The following is a 24859-nucleotide window of genomic DNA, read 5'->3' on the forward strand; positions in this document are numbered from 1 at the left end:
AGCTGGGAGCTGAGCGTTTCTGTCATTACAGCAGCCAATGGCAGTAACCATTTACTCGGAGTGATACTTTACACAGTTTTCTGTAACGATGGGGCTGGTCCCTATGCCCTGGAGAGACAGCGGGTGAATGCAGGCAGAAGGTGTAAAGAGACAGGAGTGATTAGGTGGTGGGATGGTGGGCTTCGCAGCCAAACCGCTGCCAAAGTTTTTGCAGGAGGTGGATTTTGAGGAATCAGGGGGAAGACATACAGGGCTGAGGTAGGCTGTGAGGGCCTTGAAGGCAAGAGTGGGCAAGTTCTGCTAGACATGACGGGGAAGTGGATTCGAGTGATAAATCTGAAGTGCAGTTGTGACTTCACGGCTGTGTGCTGAGCAAAGACGGCATTTGTTGTGAGTGAGATAGTTCTCGTGGGGTAGCCAGGATGTGGAGAGGACAGGGCACAGGTCATGGGGAGAGACAGGAAGGAGTGTGCATTTCAGATGCCGTGTATCTGCATGGGCCCCAGCGGTCTATCTTGGTGTGTCATGTGCAAGCGTGTCTGTTTGTCTGGCCACAGTGACTCAGTGAACCAGGATGGCTGACAGGCTGTCCCCTGTGCTGATCACAAAGTTGTTAATTCTGCCTTCATCTTCTGGAGAGGGAAAACCAGCATCAACTGTGTCACTTTGCTTTTACTGCAGGCGTTCCCCTAAAAGAAAGGTAGAGGGAGGCTTTGAAGAATAGATGGTTTTTGCTTTACAGCTATGCTCCTGCAGGAAGGAGTGAGAAAACCCCCGAACGGGAATTTAACAGAGTACCTCCAAAAAATAGCTACGTAGAGGTGGAGGATTTAGTGAACCAGATGGTAGTGTAACTTTGCTCACAATAATGTCAAACTCTGTGAGCTTCAAACTTGAATTAAATGGTGTCTCCTAGCTCTCTCACTGTACTTCAGGTTGTAGAGACTAACTATACATTTACCCTGTTCTGCCACTTTGTCTTCTTTTACTTCCCTCTCCTCAGAGGCATGAATAATAGTAGTTTAGTAGCTGTGGCTTGAAGAGTTAAAACTTGTCAACTGAGTTGTTGTAACTGAAAGCCTGGATTTCTCAGCCTGTGCCACTCACAAGGTAAATTTTAAACTATGGGAAAATGAGTGTGCAACACCTTATAATTCAGCTGCTGCATGGTAAATCTGTCGTTTTCAGTTTTACATCCCTACCTTTAAAGATTGGCATGTTTTGTTATATTCCTAATGTGTTGCATTAAAACTCAGCATTGTGTATTGGCCTGCTTTCTGGTGGTGATGCTTGCTTTTATGGGGTGCAGAGAGTGGGGGCTGTTAAGCAAAATGGAGGCTTCTGTCTAAGAAAGCCAGAGAAGAAAATGCTGCGTTTCCCAGAAGTTGTGTGGGTTAAACTGCAAGTTTTGGAGAAGAGTTGTTGGGAGGCCCACCCGGCGTGCATCACATGGAAAACTCTCTCTCTTCACAGGGCTGGGAAAGAAATCCAAAGTCGTGACTCAGGAGGAGCCTGAGGAAGACGGAGGCCCTGCATATCTCCAAAAGTCGCCTCACCGAGTTCTTCCCACTGGGCAAAGCTGTGTAGTGCGAGAACTGGTACGTACACACATCTCGCAGGCATGAGGGGAGCTTTCTCTGAAGAATTTGTGGCTTTTCTGAGAGTAGCACTTTGTTCGTGGCTCTTTGCAAAATAAATAAATGATATTGACTCCTGAGTGTGGGGAGGGGTTGGGATTATTGGGGAATATGAGACAGAGATAGTGATTCCCTTTGGTGCTTGCACCCAGAGGTCTTGGTGGCGAAGGGCTTAGCACCTGTGAGAAGTTGTGAGTGTTCAGAAGTTGTGACTGATTATGAATGAGGTGTTAGTTATGCTCTGTTAAGTGGTGTATGGTATCACACCCATACGTATATAGGTGATGCAAGGAGAGTATTCACAAATACATATATATATAGATACATGTTGTACAGATCTGGGCACATTGAAACAAAGATGTACAATGCTTATATAGTATATACTATATGAAGTGTATGAGCTTGGGGGTGTATATACCAAATGTCTGTATATACTATATATGGAGATAAAAGAATGCATATGCATTCATGGTGTCGTCTTTTTTTTTTTCTTATTTTTTCTGTCTCTCTCTCTGTCTTCTGTCTCTCTGTGGAGCTGTTGCAAAGCTACCAGATCCAACCTCCTGGGGAGCCTTTCTGGCTAAGGTTTTACAAGCTGACACCTACTTTGACTGCCTGACTTTTTCTATATTTATTCCTTTGCACTCAGTCTTTGCCTTTGCCTGCAAAGTGGAACTGTCACAAGCATTTGTGTTAACTTTTGCCTGTAGAGGACTTCAGCTTGCAAGTCCTAAATCTGTTCTTGTGCATACTGGGGGAGGGTGGATATGCATGTGTATTTGTGCATGTGAGCATACAAACATCTCTAGTCCTCACTTTCTACATTATGGCTGTTTTCCATGGTCTTTCTGCCTGTGAAGCTGCAGCAGTCCTTGCGTTATGTATGTCATGCAGTTGTGCTTTCTACCTCTTTGAGACATTTTTATGAATCAAATATACAGAGCAGTTCTGCTTATGTAATGTCAGCTTATGTAATGTTATTTAAAAGAAATTACTCACGCCTGACCCAGTGGCCAAGTGGTAACAATCTGTACTTCTGTGCAGGAGGCTTTGGTTGAATTTTATTCCCAGGCCTCTAAGCTTTTATTTTCCAGGTTTAGAAGTGATGCAGGGAGAGTGACTTGTGGTACTGTGTAACAGGGAGCTCTTGGTTAGGAGGTGGTTGAGTGCCAATTTCTTCTTCCCTTGGGTTCTCTCTTCTGTGCAGTTTGGGGTGAAAGATGGTCTAAAGCAGAGGCACTGAACCCTGGCTCATACATTCAAGAGTTGGACTGCAGTGATGTTGTAGCAGTCCTGCCTCCAAAAGGGAGGATGTCCTGGGGTGAATGGGCAGCCCAGCCAGACTCCTTAGGTACCAGTGTTTAAAACAAGCAGGAGAGGCTATAATGCCATTTCTGCTGGGAAACCAAAGGAATATCATAACGCTGTCTTCAGGAACATGAAGCTGGGGAAATAGCAACATAGTGGGTCTCCAATCAGCAGATGCTCTCAAGAGGACATACGTGTTTGCTCCTGACTGCGAGGGATCCTTGTGGGCTGTGGATGCCCTCAACCCTGTGTGCTGTCCCTGAAGAGTAAAGTTTAGTGCTTGCTTCCAGTCCAGTGGGTACAATTTGCACTTACAGGAAAGCAGCGCTAGGCTGCCTGCCAGGAGCCAGGAACTGGCTTGCCCTGATGTGCTCCAGGCCCCAAGCTTCCAACCTCCTAACTACTTTATTTGTTTTTGGCATGGGAGTCCCTCTCAGGTCGCAAAGCTGTTAGTCCCAGGTTTCAATCCCAGGAGCCATAAAATGTATCCTGCCTGACCCCTGTGTAAATAAGAGGCGGTGTTAGCAGCCAGCATTCCCCTGGATTTTGTTTCCCTGTCCCCACTGTGTGCCACTCTGCAGCCTGCATTCCTCTCTGGTTTGGTAAGCCATTTGCCTCTTGAGCTGACACAGCTAATATTTCCCCTGCTGGCAGGGCAGGCACATTAGTGGCATTTAACTGTTAAGGAGAACCTTAGTCTGTTAATGCTCCAGTAGCCTAGATCAGTAAGGACTGGTGAGCTCCTGGGACAAGCTTTCCACTATTCCAGTCACAACTTCCCCGGCAGTTTTGTTCCCTCATTTGTCCTGGCTATTTTCAACTTCATCTTGCTGTTGAAACTCATGTTATTCACACAGACAACGTGCTGGGAGATATTCTCTGTAAGGGGCTGAGAAATTTGGTCAGAGTCTGCCAAACCTTCCCAGGTACTTATATGACTGTTCTTACTATAGTTTTGGAGCATCTTCTGCCACTGACTACAGTTTGCAAAATATCTCTGTTCATGACCACGGAGAATGCTCCTGAAGGCCAGGCTACTGGCAGGGGTGTTTGGCTCCTGGGGAGGTTTTACTGGGCTTTTAGAATGATAATTGATCAGCTGCTCACCAAGAGTGGTTCTGTCCAATCCTGCATTTTGGGAAAATGTTGTATTGGTGTTGCCCTGGTGTACCTCTTGCTATCATTTGAGTTGTTGGTTGTTTATGGAAGCTGACTTAAGTGTAATGGACATGTGTCTGTAATTGCCCGCTGCTGAGACAGCGTCGCTATAAACAGGGCCTGAATCTGTTTTTATTTTATTTTTTTTTGCAGTGTTAATGATAGAGTTTATATTAAGTGTGACTCCTATTCTAAAAGGCAGAAACTTTGTATTTCTTTTGGGTTTGTTCTTTTTTTTATTTTCCTTTATTTTATTTTTTTTTTCTTGAGGCTTATGTGTTTTTACTCACCTGTGGTATCAGTGGCTGAACTCACACTGTCGTGGATCCCTGACCTCTGTCTAGTTACTGGAGGTAATTATATGGCCCCTGTTGCTGCAGGCTTTCAGCTCTTTTCAAAGTGTGTGATTCAGTATCAGTAAAAGCCAGATGTATTGTAGTGTTGCTTTTTTACAGTTTGTTTTGGCCATACATGGGCAGAGTCAGCTTTGGAATTCCTTTCCTATAAATTCAATAGCATCTTGTGGGTGGTGGTGGAGGATTGCTCTGGTAGTATCAAGTCGGCAGTCTGTTCCTGTTAAAAACGTCCTGATTTGCACATTCCTCAAACGCTACGTGCTCAGTATAGCTAATGGCTGCAGCTACGAGGAGGACCTCTTCCCTTCTAGGCAGAAGGGCTGCAAGGACTTCACCTCGCTCTTCTGACAAGGATGCCAGCAGGACTGTCTGCCTCCCTGTCACCTGCAGATCAGCTGTTGCAGCCAAGAGGAGACGCGCAGGGATGGGAGAGGAGTGCCATCCTGCTACCCGTGGAAGCGTTGTTACAGGTCGATGGCTCTGGCTTGCAGGCAGGCTCTGTGGCTGGCCCGTGCCCTGTGAGCATAACTGTTCTGCCTCCTAAATTTGTTTTGTGGGATGAGCGTCAAAAGTTCGAGTCTGTCTTAAAGTGGAGGAGAGGCTCTGTGCTCTCCGGGTCCCTTCAGCTGTGAGGTCCCCTGTCGCGCGTGCTGGCAGGCAGCCTGCTGGGGCAGTGACAAACCTTTTTCTGAACAGTGATTGCGTTGCTTGTGCAACAGGGGCGCAGTTGTTTGGGCTGAGGCAGGCAACCTTTCGGTTTCAGGCTGGGAGAATGGTTCTGGCAGGGCAAGAATCGAGAGATGCTGCCATTCTGGGGCTACCTTTCCCTGCTGGGAGAAGTCTTCTCCAAAGAGCACATTCCTTTGCACAGGTCTGCGTTTTCCTTGTGTGAAACAAAATCAAATGCACTTTGTTTTGTTTTGCAAAGCACTGGCTAGGTGAATCAGGCCAGGGGAGCTCTTCTCAGCCCCAGGAAACATTCGGAGTTGGCTGTGGCAAGTGGGACCTTGTGGCTGCACAATCTTGCTTATGCTGACGTACCCTGTTTGGTAGATAGGTCTGATCCCTTTCTCTAGGGGGACTGATTGCTGTGCCCTGCCTCTTCTGCTGCTGAGCTAGCATCACTATAAACAGAGCCTGGATCTGCCTACTTGCCTTCAAATAACTCTGAAAAACAGTTCTGGTTGGTTTTCTGCAGATGAGTCAAGTGAGAGATGGAGGTTTGCTGCAGCAGCCTGGGGCGAGGGCTCTCCTGGAGCTCACCCCTGTCGCGCGCCGTGTGTGCGCGCTGCCCGTGCGTCCCAGGAGGGGACGGAAACAAGCTCTGTGTGTCATGGGTCAGGGCAGGAGCTGCTCAAGCACAGGCCAGGGAGGCACCGGTAACGGGTATCCAGGGCTCAGGCTGTGCAAGGGTCGGTGTGGATAACGCATGCAGCGCCTGGAATTTGGTCTTGAGGGGGCAAGTCATCCGAGTGCCAAAGCCAGGGAGAGAAGGGTGATTTTTTTTTGACATCCTTTGGAGTTTTGATCTCCATATTTGGAAATGTTTACCCATTGCTCTGATCTATTGCAAGGGAGGGGAGGTGACTCAGGGTCTGGTGGAAGCAGGATTTGAATTCCTGTAGTAAGGTCTGTCTTTTTTTTTTTTTTCTTTTTTTTCCCCCTCTTGTTTTGAAAGCTTGTTGTGGTCAGTTTTTAGTTCTCTCTTGTTCCTGGACCTTGTTCCAAATTTGATCTGCTCAAGAGAGAAGAGTATCGGTGAAGGAGCTTGCCTGGACGCTGGTAAGTGCGTTGCTGCTTTAGCAAGTGACTTGGGATTTTTTTGCTTTGTTTTGTTTAGTCAGATGGATTGCATCAAAGTGTGTGCGTCGCTGCTGGTAGAGGCAGGCATGTGGATCTCTGCACACCCGTCAACGAAAGGGACCCAGTGAAAATTTCTGTGGCAGGGAAAAATAGCTTGGTGGATTTGTCTTAATGGCAAAGCGTTGCCGTGTTGTTTCTTCAGGCCTAGGTATAAAGGGAATTTAAGCTAGCTTCCATTCAGTCACGTTCTTCTGTTTAGTTTCACTGGCAAGTCCAGCAAGGCAGCAAAGCACCGTATTAATGAATTAATTGAATATGTGTGTATATATGATCAGCAAGTAGGCTATAGCTTAAATATTATTTCTGTCTCAAAAGCAAGAGGTATGTTAAAAAGCCTATATAACATGAATCTCAGATGTTAATATTTAACCCTATTTCATGAGGGAGATGAAGAAGTTTAGCTGCTTTAACTAGATGGAGGTTCAGTGTATGTTTTTTCCTATTATTCTTTATTTTTCCTTAGTTTGAGGTTTTTAATCTGTCTGATACTGCAGCTGCCTGATTCTCCATTTCCCTCCTTCCTTTCCCTTTCCTGAAAGGAAGTTGCAGTTCATCCAGAAAGTCGGGAGAAGGGGTGCGGGGGGAACCTAGAGCGTGTTTTCCTTCCTGTTTTATTCGCGGCAGCTAAAACCCTACCGGGGGGCGCGGAGCGGGGATCCGCCGCCCCGCGCCGCTCCGCTCCTCTCCTCCGGAGCGCCTGGCGCGCGCGGAGCCGAGCGCCTCGGCCGCCGGCCGCGGGGGCTGCGCGGCAGCGAGCCCTGCGCCCGCCACGCCGCGCGGGGCCGGAGGGAGCGCCGACGGACAGGGCCCGTGCGTGCGTCGTCTTCGCTAGCGGGTACTTTTGGGCCGGGTCAAACCCGTTGCCATCATACTCTACCTGTTTTAAATTTTAGAGCTGTGTTGAAAGCGTTAGAGCTGTGGTTTTCTTTTGCCCTTTTAAGCGGGGATTAATATTCGGTTCGACTTTAGGTTTTCTGAGGGAAGCTGGATTTGCATCAGGTTTTTGGGTAAGGAATGGACTTGACTGGTTTTGGATGGAAAAGACACCTGAGCCTGTGCGAGGATGGGACGGGAGCTGGAGAGCGCTCAGCCCCCAGCGATGACGGCCGGCAGCGACGGGACCGCCGGAGCCTCTTCCCACGCACGGGCCGTGCTCAGAGTTTGCGGACTTCGCTTCGTTTTCAGTCCTTGCCGTTCTTCCGCGGGCCACTTGCGCCGCTGCGGTGTGCGGAGGCCTCGGCGCCGGCGCGACTTTCTGCGTCGGGAGCGACGCTGCCCTCGCGGTTCCCCCCTCCCCGCCTCTTCCCGCCCTGCCTGCGGGAAGGGGCGACGTGGGTTACTACAGCCACGTGGCAATATTGTGAGGATGCAAATCTGCTGATCCCATGCGACCTCTGCACATTTAGTTGCTGCATACGGGCAGGTATTTTGCAACGTTAGGCTGAAAAGTAGTGTTAAACACATTTTTCTTACTCTAGTAAAGTCATATCATTTTGGAGCGTGGAACGTTTCTGCACAGCTGCTTAAAGATCCTGCTGGGTGTTTCATAAAGTGGATATATGTTGCTAGCGTATGACATGATCCCAACACGTGTTGTTACTTCAGGAATTTCCAAGCGGACCTTTACCTAATTGAACTGCTGCTCCTTCTTCGTGTCTGAGCAGAGTGCGATCTTTTAAGAAATGCCTGCTGTTATTAGCTTTATGATACACATCCTTTTGTAACAGCTGTTGCAAGCGGCAGGAGACCTTGCTGTCGGTCTAATTCTTTCTAACTTCAGTCAACCTGGGGGAAATTTGCTCCTGTGAACTGAGTATTTGCATTTGGGATGAGAGCTCTCAAATGAGAAAAAGTTGTTTGCCTCTAGTGAGCGTTGTTAGTTCAAGGACTAGTAAGCCTGGGAGGAGGAAGCATTGCTCTCCATTCTTTCCCACTGTCTTTCGTGTAATAGTTAACTGTGTACAGGGCTTCCCAGTCGGTTATGGCTTGATAAGCGAGGTGACTGTATTTTAAGGAAACATCAGGTTTAAAAAGCATCGCTGCTTGTGGAAGGAAGGAAAGGATTTCTTGTGATGTACTATCTCACACCTCTACTATGAAAACAACACAAAGATGAGTTCTAGTAAAGCTTTCCCTTTTGGCAGCTACTTCCATCCTATATGCTTGTTTTTTAGGTAAATCTCTCTCAACTCTGTTAGCCATTCCCCTTTTCTCCCTGGAAAGTCATTATCATCCCTTTAAATTAAGGAAAAGACAGGAGGAGGGAATAAATGGATGTTAAGAAGTAGAAAACAATCAATTAAAAAGTACATAGCATGTAATTTTCCTTGGAAACTTACCATGAAATTGAGGAGCACTTTAACAACTAGTAATTTAAATCGCATTTGAACACTGCTAATGGGTTGTTTGCATGGGAATTTCGGTCACTTCACAGCCAGTCATTGTCTTTAGTACCCCTTCATTCACTTTAAGGGGAAAAAATAGCCTCAAAGCAAGGGAGATACTGTAGACAACTGGTCCAGCTGTTGCCAGTAAAAGGTGATTCCATGAAATTTTGCAAGGTCCTGTTACATTTGGAGCCACTTACTTCCTTAGGCTGAGCTCTTCCAATGCGAAATCCATGAGAATTCGGTACTTTCTATCTAAAGAGATTTGTAGGGCTTGTTATTACCAAAAGGTAAGAAAATAAGATTATGCTCACTGTACCCACAAACACTGTGGAAACAGAGTGGCTTAAGTGACTCATCTAGGGTTGCACGGAGAGTTTGCAGCCATGCTCTGAAGAGGCCCCTGTTGATTCGGAGTCCTCGCATGTAGCCATGGTAGGAACCTGAAGTCAGGCACAGAGCAACTTGCTTGCAGGCATTCGGTGGGCTGGGGCAGACCTGAGCATGCGGCCCAAGTCTCGATCTTCATCACCTAGAACAAAACATAACAGTGTCTTGGAGTCTGATCCTGACTCGCTTATTCATGAAAGGAACAAGAGAGGTGCTGATCATCTGTAGCTCCAGGATGTTTATACTTAAGTTCTCTGTCTTGTTTTTTCCATCTTTAATGCTCTCCTCCTTACTTATAAAATGCCAGAGATTTTCAGCAAAAAGCAGTATTGGCCTAACCGTCTGCAGTGCTGCCACTGATTTCAGTGGGAGCAGGTTCTTCAGGCAAATGAAAGTTGCTTGCTGCCTGTTGCTGAATGAACATCACATTTTCAGAGCAAGGTTTTTGCAAATCTGTGGGCATATTTGAACATATGGAAGGGGGTTCCAGTATAAAAACAAATCTGGCCTTCTGTTTCTGGATGTGTAGGTTGCTTTCTTAGAAGATGAAACCTTTTAAATCTGTCCCTGCAAACATGGCTGTTAAATTCTTCTATTTCTAGGGAAGTGAGGCAGCTGTGTGCACTTACAAAAGCTATATAAAGGCCAATTTTCCAAAAATGGCCTTTTGAGCTTTACCTACCAGTCAGATTGACCAGCATGAGTTGGGTAGAAGTGCAGACACTACTGCCCATTTATGCCTGAGCAACATAAAAACTGGGCAGATCTCCAGGGACAGTGTTAAGCACAAACTCTTCAATCTCTCTGTCTTGTGAAATGCTACTACACAGAAAAGCGCCTTCAAAGTGAAGGAGGGGGGAGGAATGCTTGTGGATTTGATTGTTTTTGCATGATCTCCTTTTGTTTTCTAGGTAATTGCTTTATCCTCTGGAGCTGATAGTGATTTTGTTTTTAATTTCAGTTGTGCTTTTCCTGTTGCTGACTGCCTTGCCTGCAGTGACCATCTCCTTTTAACTGTAGCAACGTGCAGGCTGGTTTTAATGTCCCTGAAAGTTATGTGCTTGAATACATTCCTTTTCACTATATAATCTAGCTATAGCTAGTGAATGCAAATAAAACCTAATAACAAAAATGTCAACCCTTCCTAAGAGTTTAGATGAGAGTTCTCGTAGTTATAGTAGTGTTATCATTTATACTTCTTGACATACATGCTATCCATGGTGTTTTGTTAGTTATCAGCTAGTTTCTGGGCAGAGGTATGAGTCTAAGAAAGCTGTATCAGATAATCTCATAGAGGCTGTTAAAACTATAGGGACAGAGAAGGACATGGCTTTTGAGCAAGCTAAGAATGAGCATTTGAAGATTTTTTTTTCCCCCCAAAAGAGTATTGGGGACTGGCAATTTGAAGTGACCAACCTGATGAACCTTGTGTAGGCGAGGAGCTGGTTTGTAAAGCAAGGCAGAGGGTGAAGTCCAGACAGTGAAGTGCAAAGAGCCAGAGAGCAGGAACTTTGGGAGTCAGGAAACCCCAAATGGCTCAGGTTCTCCTAAGATAAAGAACCAACTGATAAAATGAACCCTATGAACTGCCTAGCAAGTAGTCTTGTTTTTCATTTTTGGAGTGTTTTTTTTTTTTTTTTTTTTTTTTTTTTTTTTTATTGAATGAACATCTCATCATATTAGTTTTTGAGAAGCACTACTTCCACTATGCAAATCCCCTATCATGCATAGAAGCCAAACAACCAGCCTGCTTGATGCATCAGCTCAGCAGTGTTATTTTGTTTTTTAGTTAGGTATTTTGTTTTTATTTTAATTTTTGCTGTCTTTTTTTCCTTGGAGTATGGGCTACCTTTTGGTTGCCTCTTACTGCCCTATGCATTGTGGCTAAGCTTATTGTAACCTTCCTTCCCTTGCCTCGGATTTCCATTTTAATGCACACCCAGCAGCCTGCTTATCTCCTCTTCAGCTTTCTTCCAAAGGCAGAGAGGCACCTGGGTGGTAGAAGTCAACATAATTTGAAAGATGCTCCCCTAGCAAACAGCCATATGTGTATGCTAGTCCAGAAGCCTGTGGAATAGAAATGAGATGTGGAGGAGTTGAAATAATCCCGGAAAGTTATTTATGACTATGCTCTCCTGTTGCTAATGCATGTGGTGCTTCTACAAGCTTCTGTATGTCTCATGGTTTCAGGTTATAGGTTAGCAATGCTTGTAAAGGCCCTTTGTTTGCTCACCTCCCTTTCTCAACTATTTATGAAGAATGCTGATAAATTTAAGTAACAGCCTTGCAGCTGAGAGATAAGAGACAAGGAAGAAAGGGTCTTATGGGTAGATTGGTATGCTGCAGACAGAAGGCAAATACCGAGTGAGCTCAGTGGAGGGAGCCCACACTGAACTACCTTGGAATGCTGAGATTGCTTATTTATCGTTTACCTGGCCCTGTAAATTTATATTACACTTTACAGGTGGGGAGGAAGACAGTCCTTGTCCTAAAGAGTCTGCAATTCAAGACAGACAAAGTATGTACTTGAGGGCCAGGTAAGGGAGGGCATGGGTGATTGCTGGAGATGGAAATGCAGATAAAGTAGATTCCTAGAAGAGGAGTACTTCTGAGGTGGAGTTATGAGTGGTGGATAGGATATGGGTGAGAGAGTTGGATGGATGGAGGTGCATAAATGGGATTGAAAGGAGGTGAGAAGACCTGAAAGGAAAGAAGGTTGAAGGGGAGGATAGGAAGTGAGAAAAGAAGTAGGTGGAAAACAGCAGTGAGGCAGCTGTGGGAGGGGATTCTGTAGGATGCTGTTGATGAGAGTTGAGATGACCTTAACGTATCTTCATGGTGTGTTAAAAGCTATGCTGTAACTCAGCTACTGGGATTAGTCATCTCCCAGCATACAAAGTACCAGTTTCTTCTTTGAATGGAGAGTATAGGTCCAGGCTGAATTCCAGTGCTGAAAGATCCTTTGGCTGGGTTTGAACACTTTATGGTTCTGGTGAGGGGCTGGACAATTACACTCTGTGTATTCCTGTATGCACATCACTGTAAAAACCTTAATAAGCAAGTGCTTAAAGTAAGTAAATTGCCACCTTCTGCTTAATGTTAGTCCTACAGGCACTTAAGCAACAAATTAGACTGTGTTTTTAGGTAGAACTAGGCAACAAATTAGACTGTGCTTTTAGGTAGAAGTAGGCAACAAATTAGACTGTGCCTTTTAGGTAGAAATAGAATTCCTAGGCCCTTCTCTCTCTAAGAGCATGTCCTAGAGGCACAGAGAGGGTGAGCCTTTATGGTATGAGTAGCTTTTGGAATGACACAAGGTTGTTCTCCAGTGACCCTTGAAGGGATATAGGTGGAAACAACAGCTTTTGTTGCATTGTATCCATCTTTGCAGCCAGGTCCATGTGCCTTTAAGTTCTGTGGAACTGAGCTGGGAAGAACTCGCTGGTCATCTGGTTCCTACATGTACTACTTTCAGTTCCCTCTAAAAGCTTTGGGACTTTCACAGCTTCCTTAGCGTTTTATTCCAGCCCCAAGGACTTAAGGAGTCAAGGAAGGCTTTACTGTCACCAAACACATTTTCCTTTCTCTGATTTCTTCTCTCTTCTTTTGGAAATAGTTGCTGTTGATGTTGATGTTTGTCTTTTTTTTTTTTTGGTGCCTCATGTCTAATCCTCTTCTGTTTTTTGTGTCTCTTTCTACTGACACTTTCCAGATTTTCCTTCAGGTTCCTTGTTTCCTCCCCATCCTGGTCCCTCTGCCTTCTAGTCTCTTTCTAGTTTCTCATTAGAATCAACTTTTATAGCCTGTAAAGGGTAGTGAAACACGACAGGCATCTCCTTTGGAGCTCAGTCCATCTACTGTCACGGCACTCTGTTCCAGCAGGAGAAAAAATGGAGTTGAGAACATCTGAAATTGCCCATTATCTCGGCTCATTTCTTGCAGTCCATAATTTAGGGGTGGGGAAATGAGGGGAAGAGGAGGCGAGTCATTCTAAAGATGAGTCATTCCGTAATAGATCAATACAAAATGTTCCATTACATTTTCATTGCTGAAAATGACTGCCCCCTCCCACCCCTCTTCTGTGAGGTTCTGCAGACACGGATCACTCATAGTGGTTTCTCTTGGTGCATGTAGGTCAGCGATGTGGCCAGTCCAGCAAAAGGGAATCTGAATTCTGATTCAAGCCTTACTTTCTGGGTGGGTTGGGGCTGAGCATGGAGGAGACAGTCCACTTCAGAGAGAGTGGTTTCTGTGATGTGTCTTTGCTGAGATCAAGTTTCTTGCATTGGTGTGATGGGGAAGATGATGTGGGGTTTTGTCCGCAGGTCTCTTCTGAGGCCTCAGGTTTTAAAGTAAGTTTGTCTTTAGGGCAGTGGCATTGCCTGCCTTTAACTGACCAGGAAGTGAGGGACACAAGAGGGATGCAAGGCCAAATCTGTATATTCACATACACATGTGTATGTATGTATATGGCAAAGCCAAGAATGGATCCCAGTTTCCTGAGTCCCTTTATCCTGTGCTTCCTGAGATCTTAAGTAGCATTTTTATTGGCTGTGCTACTGTAGCAGTGAGCAAGTAAATTGTGATTGTGCCCAGCTTTCATGCTGACCTGCGTGTTTCCAGCTGGGGCCTGTTCCCATCAGGGCAATGCCCACTCGCCCCTCTCGGCTGGCATGGCGAATGCAGCGAGCCTGCGGGTAGGATGAGAAACAACAGAGGGCTGACCTCAACTGCCTGCTCATAAGACTAAAGTATTTGTGGTAGAAGTGCATCTTCCACCAGCTACAGGCAAGGCCTCGATCTGCTGTTAAGCCTGTAATGCTGCTTAAGAAATAAAACCCGCTGCTGACAGGTAGGCTTTGCAGGGAAGAATTTAACCTATGCGGGAGGTGGTCGAGTTCATGGGCTTATGCTTCTGATAATGTTATCTTTTAGTACAAACAGCAACAGCAAAGTCTTCTGTTTCATCCTATGAGCTGTTGTAGGGAGCAGGACTATTTAGTATTTTACAGCGTGGTACGCTGTTGTGATAGGAGAGGGATCCAAGATGTTTGGCAAACCTCTGTAAGCCATCTAGATAGCTGTTGCTCCATTTCTAAGCTGATGAAGCAGAAACTGAATGATCCAGAGCACACACTGATCCGTTTACCAAGCAAACAAAGTTGGGAGAGAAAAAAGGAAAAGCCTGGAAGTGGCTTTGGGTGCTTTCAAGTGGTAAAAATTAAAAATTCCTGAGCCTATGTAATTAATGTCTGTTTAAACAGAAACTCATTTCATAGCTAAAAAAACCCAGCTTCTGTGGTGGAGTTCTCCTGGAGTATCTGTTTTTGGCCGTAAGCGCCCGCCCGGGCTGAGCGTGCTGGGGCTCTGTCTGTGGAAGTTCTGGGAATGGCGTTTTTTGGCAAGAGCACAGCCGTGCTGTTGGGATGTTTGCAAAGGGGCAGTAGGTTTCCATCGATCACAGCTTCCTCCCAGCTCGCTGATTGTGTAGGGGCAAACCTGGTAAATCCATGTGAAAATTCACTGTTTTGGGTCATGTGACCAAGATGCCTGACTTCATTCTGATTTTAATGGAGTGTTGTTTGGCCTCATTGTGTGTGTGTTTAAATATGTGTAGCAGTTGAGAGGGGCAGGTATGTTACGCTGACATTTTGCAGGGCTTCAGAGAGGATATCAGCATTTTTTTTGCCCAGATCCTAGGGGAATAAGGTGCAGAATAGACCTGTCCCAGTGCTACAAAGTTTTCCCTCTATATAACTTGTATGTGTTTTTGCCTCTCTCTCTTAGCAGCTTTATTCATAGCTCATAAAGTTATAGTAATAAATCACCTGGGGAATGGGGTACATGAACAGACTAGGAGATGAAAAAGATCTTCCAGACATGATTTGCACATTTAAACTACATAGGGTCTTGCTGGTGACATAAGTGTCGTACCAGCAGCCTGCTGTGTACATGACACTGGGTATAGTTAATTGGATTAAGAAAAAAAAAAAAGACATGAGGATGTTTCAGAGCACTGTGCTAAACAGTCACAGCAGGGAGCCCCAGTTAGCACAGCCTTGCTGAACTTAAAACAGTGCCAGCAGTGATTGCTGATGTCTCACTGGTAGTTAGCCCTAGTAGAGCAAGCATTCATACAGCAGTGATCTGGGGCCCTCTCTGTGTGTTGGAACATATAAAGGTACACTTTCTCCCTTTAAATTCTTTTTCTTTTTAAAGATACCATTTAAATGTTGTTAGGGTGAAATGATCTCAGTAGAATACTCATGTAGTTATCCAACTTGTTGTTGGAGGCTTCTTTGTTGTTTCGGCAGTGAGTTTTCTTTTTCTTTTCTTTTTCCCAAGCAGACTAGTTATAAGAAATGGTCTGTAGGACCTGTTTCAGTGAGGTTGGACTATATGTACCATGTTGACACGTGGTGACACATCAGACTGGATCCATAGGAGGTATAAATGGCATTGTGTTGGAAAGTCTGCTTTGCACCATAGGGTCTGCTTTGTCAAAGCTGTTCTTCACTGAATGTAAAGTAACTGTTTTGAACTCCTTGCAGCTTATAAGGCTTTAAAAGCTTGACAGGACATGATGTTCCTCCCGGAGATGTAGCTGCTCTATCTCTATCACTGCTCCTCAGTGTTGGAATTAATGTGTAGCAAACTCTGAAATGTTTGAACAAGCGAGCTTTCCTTGTAATATCTCTTTTCCCCATACAAACATGCAGAGATGTTCAACCCTCCCCTCCCCTTCCCTTTCTTCCCCCAACCTTGAGACTGTCCTGCTACTGTGGATTGCTTGTCTCATGCACAAGCGTATTTCATTTGTCCCTTGAGAATGCACAAGTCAGTGCTTATTTGTCTCTAAGTCGTTGTCCTTGTGGTCTCAAATAATATCCATGTTAAGCAGGTGGAACTGATACAGTCGCTTCCAAGGCAGCTGACAGCAGCTGGGTCCTTTCTCACTGTTTCCTGGCAGAGGAGAAAATAAATCAAAATACATGAGTTTTCCCCTTTGTCTCCCCTCCCCAGCCCCGCCCCACATCATGGTTTCCTCAACAACAAAAAAAAGAAGTCTTGGCCAATCAGTTTCACAGAAGAGTGTTAATTTCTTTAAGTCAACATTTCCATGTGTAACCAAGTTTTTAAAAAAAGTGCAAAGAGATTGCATGTGGTCTGGCATGCAGCCAGGGAAGGAGTGCTCTTTGGGGTTATTATTAGGTAGATAACTGTATCAAGAGCTTAAAACATCAGCCTGGTTCTGAAGACTGTTACACGCTCTATTTGAAATACTGATACATGTTTGCTGCTTATGAGAAAATGTATTGTACTATGTCAAGCCACTTTTTTTTTTTCTTTTTTCCCTTGCAGTAACTTTGGTGCCAGTAGAGTGCCTTGGAGGAGAATACAGGAGATCTACAAAGAGTTATTGATAGTTTTGAAGTTGCAGATCCATTTCTGTTATTATGATCAACTCTCTCCTACTACTAGGAACCATGCCTAGAGCTTGTACACGTTGCAGCGAAGTGTACCCTAAGTGAACTGGACTGCCTTGAAGGCCTTCTTGTTGAAGATGGATCTTGAGAAGGGGTTAGAAGAATGAAAGGTTTTGGACCCATGGATTCTGGTTTAGAAGGTCTGTGTGCAAAGAGTTGCTCAGAAGTGTGGGGAAACAAGACTACTGTCATTTCAGTGCAGTGTAGCAGGCAGGGTGTTGGGAAGTGCAAGGAAAGACAGGCAGATAGATTAGGGAGGGCAGGCTTCTTACGATCCTCCAAAACTGAGACACAGGACTTGACACTTGAAGAGCAGGAGCCAACAGAGAGGGACACAGGGCAAGGTGACATGGGTAGAGTTGCAGACTAGGAAGTTTCTTGTCAAGTGCTTTGAGATCAGAGGACGAACGTCTGTTTGTAATGCTGCTAGATACCACATATCTGTCTATGTTCTCATCTATATATGGTATGTATACGGCTATATTTAAACACTTTGGTGGCTGGTATTTTGGCTGATAGACTCACAGTTTTGTGCCACATTGAGAGATTTAAAAATACCTCACTGTTCCAGGAACATCTATACCATGACAGATGTCATCCGGAGTTGGGAGTGGCCTCTGAAAAGAGAGCACAACATTATTACTATGAGCCTTAGTAGTCTATTAGATTATTCATTGCTTCACTGCCACCGTAAGACGTGAGGTGCATTTCTGCCTGTCAGAATTTTTTCACACATTCCATCAGGCAGCATCTGTCACTCCTCCCTGCAAGTCACTAGCTTTCATTCTCAATGAACTTACTTTCCAACTAGAAGTGAGACAAAGTAATGGCTTCAGAAGTACATGGAGTTAACGAACAAAGAGTTCATTAGCTATTATTTACCTTGGAGCTGTGCCTCTGAGACCTGTCTAGAATTAGGATCATTCATAACTGGGCTACCTAGCCAAGACATGGTCACCTCACAGTTGCTGCTAGTTGCTTGATTTCAAGGTGAGTCCATAGACCTGTTGTATTAGGCACTGTGGAAAGCCAGTATGGGTCACACCTATCTTGGCTGCACTAGGCGAAGAATAGGATGGGAAATAAATGACCTGCTCAGGCCTCTGTTTTAGAGAATAGCTCTGTGGTGTTCTACACCTCAGTTCATTGTCCAAAGACCTGGCTGTGCTGCCTTATCTCCAGGATCTGTAGGAGACTGAGAATGTCCCATTTCCATGTGTTTCAGGTTGCCCAGATAGGCTGTGGAGTCTCCTTCTCTGGAGACATTCAAACCCACTTGAATAGGATCCTGTCTAACATGCTCTAGGTGACCCTGCTGGAGTAGGGGGGTTGGACTAGATAATCTCCAGAGGTCCCTTCCAACCTCAACCATTCTGTGATTCTGTCCTTGCAGAGCTGGAAGCGTGTGTGGCTTTTATGAAGTGCTGACAGGGCTCTGCCAGACATGTAGTGATGGAAACATTCAGTGACCATGGCATTATCAGCAACATATGCTAATACGTGCCAGGATAATTCTATATTGCTCATGCTTTGGACCAAATCTGGGTGGATTCCTTTAGACTGTAAGGGCTAGAAAACATGTTTAGCTTTGTTTTGTTCTTGATACCTCCATTGCAGAGTTCCTGGCCCATAAAGGAAAAAAATGAGTAAAGAAAAAAGGCAACAGAGATGTGAGAGGTCATATCTAGACCTTGACCTGGAACACTCCTGTTTCAGATTACCCTGCAAGGTATCAGTGCAAAGAACACTTAAACATCCCCTCCTCTGTGTGCTGGGGATGGGATCCTTGTCCTGTAACCAACAGCATGGGAGAGAGAACTTTCTCTTCTGTGTTAGTTGGTGAGGATGGAGGCTTTGGATGGGGTTCCAGGGAATTTGTATTACCTTTCATCTCCCACATTCACTGGTAAGGGGAAAAAATGATCAGTGGAGCAGGGCGAGTGTCTGTGTGGAAAGTGGTGTTAGAAGCAGTCAACTCTTATAAAGATAGATGAGATATGAAGAGTCCCTGTGGGGCTTGTTAATTGTTTGGGGCTTGTTTCTTGCCTCCTGAGCCTGGCAGGTGGACTGTGTTCCCTCTCCAGTTTGTGTGTGGTTTGGTAGCTGTGTTGGCACTACTGACCAGATGTGCTACTCTGCCAGCTCTTTGCAAAATTGCTGCTTTATTGAGCAAAGATATGTTGTAGAGGCTGGGGACTAGTCTGGACCCCAAAACAAATGGCCTAGTGAATCGCCATTTCTACTGCAGTGGTGCTAGGTGAGGCATTAAATGGCTAGAGGATTTCTGCTTCTTGTTCAAGGGTAACCCAAGAACAGGTATGTATGGCCAGTGGGCAGAAGTATGGACTTATGCTTATTGGAGGTACAAGTGAACTTGGGTCTGGTCTGTGGGACTCTGCCAGAGCAGGACCTTTCATGGTAGGACCTCAACATTTCCTAGCATTTTGTTCAGTTCATCCTTAAGGTCAGAAGCAGAGGGAGTTTCACTGGGGCTTTTTCTGTAGATCTCAACAGTTTCCTTCATCCACCCCAGAATTCTGGCCCTGCGCCACTCACTTTTTTTTAGGCCTAAGATGATTCAAATGAGATTGGTGTCTGTCTGATATCTACCTCTAACCTGGAGAAAGGGCTTTAGCATTTTTCTCATGAGAGAGGAGTGGGAGGAATGCCTTGTGGCTATCTGCTGTAGCTGGGAGATTGGGGTTAGAGTAGCTGTGTTGGCTCACACCGGACCTCGCGTCCATCCTGCCCAGGATCCCATCTCTGTCGACGGCAGCAACGGCTGCTGAGGGAAAACTATCCGAATGGAGGAAGCAGATAGCGGTGCTTCCCCCAAACGCTTGTCCTGTCCCCAGAAGTTTAATCGTAGGGGATTTCTGAGTCGGAGTGTGTTTGAGCAGTAGCTCAAACGATACAGCTCCGATACAGCGACGAGCCTGCCAAGCGCTCTCGTGCGGAAGAGCAGGCTGGTTTCCCTCGGACAGACCTTGTCTGCTTGTTTGCCTCCGTTTTCCTATGGTTGCTGCGACTCCGTAGAAAGGCTGGACTTGGGAAGAAGTGCTGCAAAGAGGCAACTTCCCCCGTGTTGCTGGGAGCTCGTCAAGGCTCGGGCGGGCCCCAGCCCTCGCGCAGCGCCTTTCCCACTTCTGAGCGCTGCCGGAGGGCTCTGACCTTGGGAAAGACCGGGCGGCCGCGGAGCGGCCCTGCGCGGCGCTGACAACGGGCGGAAAACAAATACATAGAAAGCTGCAGTAGCATGGGTGTCACAGGAGGGAGCGGGAGGGTGGAAAAATAGCTCTGGTTTAGCGTCACAGGGTGTCAGGAAGCAGCCAAGCGCCGGCCCTGAAAGCCGAGCCGGGGCGCGGGAGCGGGCGGGCGGCGGGCCGGGAGGGCGCGCGGGGCCGCCGGCCGCGGCACATTCTGTACCCTCGGCAGCGCCCCGGCACGCGGCGGAGCCCCGCAGCCGCCGCGGCCTTGCATTTCGCTTTCGGGCATGTAGCTTAGCAGGTGTTTCGTTATCCTGATACCTGCTAAGTCTCCCTCTCGCTGCTCTTCTCCTTTTTTTTTTTTTTTTTTTTTTTTTTTTTCCTTCTCCCGCTCTTCTTTTAACTGAGGTGTACTTGTTTATCCATTTGGGCTCTACAGCCTATAAACAGGATGTCTCTGTTTCCTTTTAGCCCAGTAACACTAAACTGCTTTGAGTGCAGATAACGCTTTAGTAACGCTCCTTGTGCTTGAATAAGCCTTGTGTCAGTCAGAGGCAGCTCCAGACGAGAGAGCGTGTGCATATATATGAGTGTTTATCTAGTGTATGCCTATGTGGATGTAGGATGAGTTGGCCATCAGGAACAAATTCATGTTGCTGAGAAGGGAATAAGAGCATGTTTTAGACAGGGCGACTGTAACGACGCTGATTTAAACTGGATCCTTAATTTACATTTTGTAAAAACAAGCTATTGTATAAAACTCCAAACCTGTGAAACCTTTTGGACTGCACTTTATTTTGTTTAAACATCAGTTTCTAAAGATTTTCCCACTAAACTTGAGACCCAGGCATGGTAGCAGTGAGAGCCAGAAAGCGAAACGCAATATAAACAAAGAGAAAATTATTCCATTAAGTGGTGCCTGCAACACCGAGCAAAATTTTGGAGAGAGGAAAAAAAAGACAAAAGAAAAATACTAACACTGTGTTTCAAGAAGTTGTTTTTCTTTGAGAAGGGCTCTTTAGACTGTGTTTCAGTCTGTGTGAAACCAGGAAGGATAAAGGTCGTTCTTCTGAAGTACTTCTTGATTTGGGATATTGAGATCACAAATAAAAGTAACAAGCAAAATGGAGTTTTAATTTAACTTGTTTAATGTTTTCCCTTTAATGTTCAAGATGTTCAGGGCTTTTTATTGCTTATGATCTTGTTGTAAGCTCTGCAATATATGATGTCTGTTACAGATCCTGCTCTCTTAAATCTGTAATTACGTTTCAAGTCTAATCTTTCATTTAAAATAAACTTAAGTTTTTTAGTGCTCATGCTTGTGTGGAAAGCTTTGGAAAATAAGGCTTTCTCGATAGAGTGCCAATGAGGGGGATGGACTATAAACATTCTGATTTTTATTGTGTTTATTTTTAAGCCAGTCTAATCAACTTTGGGGTTGGACTGATGATTTTTGAACCCTTGAGGTTGGAAAGTAGGTCTCTAGGAAAGAGATAAATCCTGACTGATTTTTATTAGGTCAGTGTGCCCTTAGTTCAAGGGAATTTTTAGTGGGAGCTTATGTTTTTGTAAAGGTTTTAAGCTTTCACCCGCCACTTTAGTTGGGTTTTCAGATCAACGCAGTGCCTCGTACACAGAGACATATTCTGGATTTGTTACTGAGCTGCAGTTTAGAATAGCTACCGAGGAACAAGTTGTTCTGCTATAGCTCTTCATATGCATATAACTTCATTCCAAAATGAATGTGCCTTTTTTGACTTACTTCACTGCCTAAAATAGCTTGAGCTAAGCTAAAACAGAGAGGAAGAAAGCTCTGTTCTTCTGAAATAAGATGGTCAGCAATGGACATCTTTACAGTGACCTTCTGTGTTTTTAAGTTGCTAACTGGGCATGCCAATCCCAGGCTGTGCAATTGGCCCAGGACAATCTGGAATTTTTGCAATTCATTTTATGCTAACATGGAGTTCTTGGGAGATCAGATGTTTTCTATAAAAAGCTGGATGATGCTGGCTTTAATAAAAGGGCCAGCGTGCTTGCCTTCTGTGCCCCGGTTTGGCTTGCAGTCCTTTTGTATGAATAGGCCGGTTGAGTGACGAGGCATATTTGCACTCAGTTGCACAAGAGCTTGACACAAATGTATTGCGTTGATGAAGCTGATTTTCACCTGCCATACAGATGCCATTTAAATAAAGATGTGTCCTGATCCCAGAAGTATTTATCCATCACAAGGGCTGGCAGTGCTGGGTAACATTTAAGCTGTTTCACTTAGCTCATGGAAAACCAGTAGATTTCAGCGATCTCGTGGGCAGCGTTGCCTTTTCATGGGGTGGTGGAGACATTGCGAGTAGCCATGGCCCTCTGGGCTGAAGGGAAGTCCTTGTGGAGCTGGTGGCTGGAAGAAGCAGGAGATGCAAAAGTGGTCGGTGCTGGGCAGCAGATATTGGTCTACAAAATGGCCCTACCCCACCGAATGCTGGAGCAGTTGTGGGTGTCGAGATTGATTTTTATTTTCCCTGCGGTGCTGTCTACCCCTCTGATTCAGTGTGGCTTTACCCAGCTGCCATTACTTCTTCAATAATCTGTTTTGCTCCCATTGTTTCATGTTTTCTAGGAGAAAGCAGAGGCGAATGGCATGAAATCCTTAACTAGGCTAAATATTTCCTCACGTGCTCGTGGTTGGTGTTTGGGTCAGAGGGATTGCTTGGATTAGCAGCGGAACTTCCTCTTTGCTCTGCCACGCTTGCCTGCTCTGGCAGGGGTTTGACGCTCTGCTCGCCTCTCCAGGAGTAGTAAGGCACCTCTTGTGTGTTGTGTGCGCCTCTCCTTTCTTTCTGAAAAGGATGGAGCAGGACTTTAGGGGAAAGGTAGAGCTGAATTTCTATGGTGTCCAACATCTGTGGTGAAACTGCTGTTTCTGGTGTCGCCATGCTCTGTCTACTACTGCTTGTTCCTAGCTCACATTCCTGCAAGCCAAGCTGTTGCTGGCCGGGTGCATTGCTGGAGAGCCACTAGCTTTCCCCTGATGGTAATCAGGGGAATCCTCTACTCCATGCTCCAGTGTCTTGTCTTTCCTGTCTCAGAAAACATTCACTGGAATGTAAGTGACAACAAATCCTTGCTTTTGGGTACTGAACCTTGGTCAGGAAGGCAAGATGCTGGTTAAACAGTAACAGAAGTGTGCAGGCTCAGTTTCAGCCTAGATCTGTGATCAGCGGTGGTTTCTGCTCCCCACCTTCTCACTAGATAGAGTGCACAGCCAAAAAGCTGGGCTATTCTTGGCAGCTAGTAGACACCCGCACATCAGCGGGGGAGGCAAATTGCCATGAGGGCAGTAAAACAGACTGGATTTGACTTCTGAACTTCAAGTTTGAGTTCATTTTATGTAATTACTGACCAGATTTCAGAAGTTTGTAGACTTCGGACAGGTTATATGGAGTGAATATCTTGGCTGGGTCCTAGCCTCGTTTTGGGGGAGGTGGGGAGAGATGTGTTGAGGGAAGGATGTAGGCTTTTGGAAGCCACCAGTCTTTGAGCATGTCATTGTACCTCCAGACCTGAACACTAAAATGTTCAAAATGTTGAATCTTTTTGTTTGAAGAACAAGACTTTATAACCTCTGCAACAGATATATTTCTAGAAAGGTTTTTATTCAGTAGGAATGACTCCTTATCCTTGTACACTGGTGCCCGCTGTAGTGTAATGCTGCCTTTCCTGTGTGCAAACTACTGCATGAAAGGTATTATTGTGGCATCCACAATGAGGCTAGAAGATGAAGCAGAACCAGTTTCTGTGCTGCAGAGGGTCCAGGTCCTGTTTTAAATGACGCTGTGGGAATCATCTCTCACAGGAGGAGGAAGCTGAAGATTCCAGCCCTGGAAAAGAGCATCCAGATGTGTACAGGCTTGGGGAGCAGCGGAGAGACTGACAGATGTTGTTCTGCTCTCCAGGGGGTTGACAGAGGCGCTGTGATTGCCTCGGAAGGAAAAAGAAGCAACAGTAGTGGTAGGGGAATCCAAAGAGATAGCCTGAGTTAACTTTGAGGATTTTTGACCTGCAAGATTAGTTGGACTACTGCTGTTTAGAAACCTGCCCAGTTTTCTCCATGCACCACATATTGCCATTGAATCTCTGGCATCTCTGGCTGTGGTGGAGAGGCTGCAGGACAGTGGGGCAGGTGACGGCCAATGAGCTGCCTAGAATTAATATACAAACCCTTAAACTGCAGGGGGACCTATATAGGTGCACGCTTGGGAAAATGGTTGAGTGGGATAAGGTATTGCTGCTGTTTCAGCAGTGCTGTCGGACTGGGTTGTACAAGAGCCCTTGATTGGCTTCTGTGTGAAGTCAGCTGGACTAACTGAAGCCATGTGCAGCAGTAGTTTGAGGTAGGCCACCTGCCTTTGCGTTCACACCAATCACTACTGTGGCTTGAGAACAGCAAATCTTGACAAATTGCTAGGACTAGTAATTTCTTAAACTGCTCCAAGTAGGCTTATCAAAACTCTTCCTTTCATGTTCTAAATGAGTCTTGCATTATGCAGTCCTGAGCTAAATCAAAAGGAAGAGCTTTTAGGTTGGGGATTTGGGAGAACCCGCCTTTATTTTCTTGAGGTTACTCTGAAAACCCCAGCTGAATTGTGGGAGTGGTATATGGAGTAAACCACGAGCTTGAAGTCAGAGACACACTTACCATCCAGTTCATCAGGAGGAGGAAGAGACTGGACTTGTTGGTGAGCACACGAAAATTTTGATGTATGCTGTAAAGAGATAACAGCATCTCCTAAGAAATTCCTTGAATTAGGAGAGCTTCTGAAGTGTGTATGTGTGTGGGAATGTACCCAGTATCATGTCCGTGCCCAAGAAAGACTGATGTTGAAGCATTTCACTTCACTTCTCCCTGACAGAAGAAGTGACACTGGGTGTAAGGTGAGATTCCCTTCCATGTTCTCCCTATGTCCAAGCTGAGGAGCTGGTAGCTTCTTGAAATGGTCTCCATAAATAAAGCCCCTCTGTGCTCTTGGGTCAAAGATTGTACGTTTCCTTCTCTCAGATGATATAGAGCTTTCC

The 24859-nt window shown here is 45.6% G+C and overlaps 1 protein-coding gene across 9 annotated transcripts in view; it reads left to right on the forward strand.

Moving 5' to 3' along the window:
• LPP (LIM domain containing preferred translocation partner in lipoma) overlaps nt 1-24859 on the forward strand; it is a 354330-nt gene that overhangs the window by 24846 nt on the left and 304625 nt on the right. For 4 of the 9 annotated variants that reach the window (XM_062582808.1, XM_062582806.1, XM_062582814.1 and 1 more), the window contains exon 2: nt 1474-1598. The gene's annotated coding sequence lies outside the window, so the exon portion shown is untranslated. Of the gene's footprint in view, nt 1-1473; nt 1599-2172; nt 2223-6172; nt 6242-16461; nt 16727-24859 lie in introns of those variants that run through there. The other 5 variants (XM_062582810.1, XM_062582812.1, XM_062582813.1 and 2 more) reach the window with 4 other exon arrangements.

This window comes from Rhea pennata, chromosome 9 (assembly GCF_028389875.1).
Source record: "Rhea pennata isolate bPtePen1 chromosome 9, bPtePen1.pri, whole genome shotgun sequence".
In the NCBI taxonomy this organism is placed as follows: Eukaryota; Metazoa; Chordata; class Aves; order Rheiformes; family Rheidae; genus Rhea; species Rhea pennata.